Source organism: Sinocyclocheilus anshuiensis, unplaced genomic scaffold (genome assembly GCF_001515605.1).
Source record: "Sinocyclocheilus anshuiensis isolate Anshui unplaced genomic scaffold, SAMN03320099.WGS_v1.1 scaffold1910, whole genome shotgun sequence".
Classification (NCBI taxonomy): domain Eukaryota; kingdom Metazoa; phylum Chordata; class Actinopteri; order Cypriniformes; family Cyprinidae; genus Sinocyclocheilus; species Sinocyclocheilus anshuiensis.
The window spans coordinates 416,278-416,865 of NW_015546013.1; positions in this window are offsets into that span (position 1 = coordinate 416,278).

Below are 588 nucleotides of genomic sequence, written 5' to 3' on the forward strand. Positions count from 1 at the left end.
CGTGTGCCCTGATTGGCCAGCTATTTAGTGCATTGTGATTGGCCGAATACCTCAAGAGTGTGACGGAAATGTTACGTCCCTTACCAGGTTCAGGAAACTTTCCTCTGTAAAATGCGCTGCACACACTCGAATATTTGAGTTGTAATGTTCTGGAACAGTGTTGTAAATAAAACGTAACCATTTTCTGATTTCTAGTTGTGTCCTCTTTTGGAAGACCAAACAAAGTAGTCTGGCTTTCGCAACGAAACACACAGCGTCTCCACGAAATGGTGGTGGCAACAATACTACAGCTAGAATAAAAGTTATGCCTTCTTTCTTTGTGTGAACATTTGACCGGTTTTATGCAAATCTTCCCACACAGTGACGTAGACATGTGGGGGCGTGTTTAAACGAGGCGTTTTAGGAGGGCGTGGACAGGTCTTAACTTTTATAAAGAATATCTCTTTGGGTTTGAGACTTTAGTCTTTGCAACTTTAGGGATCTTATCTATGCACGAACACTCCAAAGAGAAAGGACAATTTGAAATGGCATCATATGACCCCTTTAAAGGGTTAGTTCACCCAAAAATGAAAATTCTGTCATTAATTA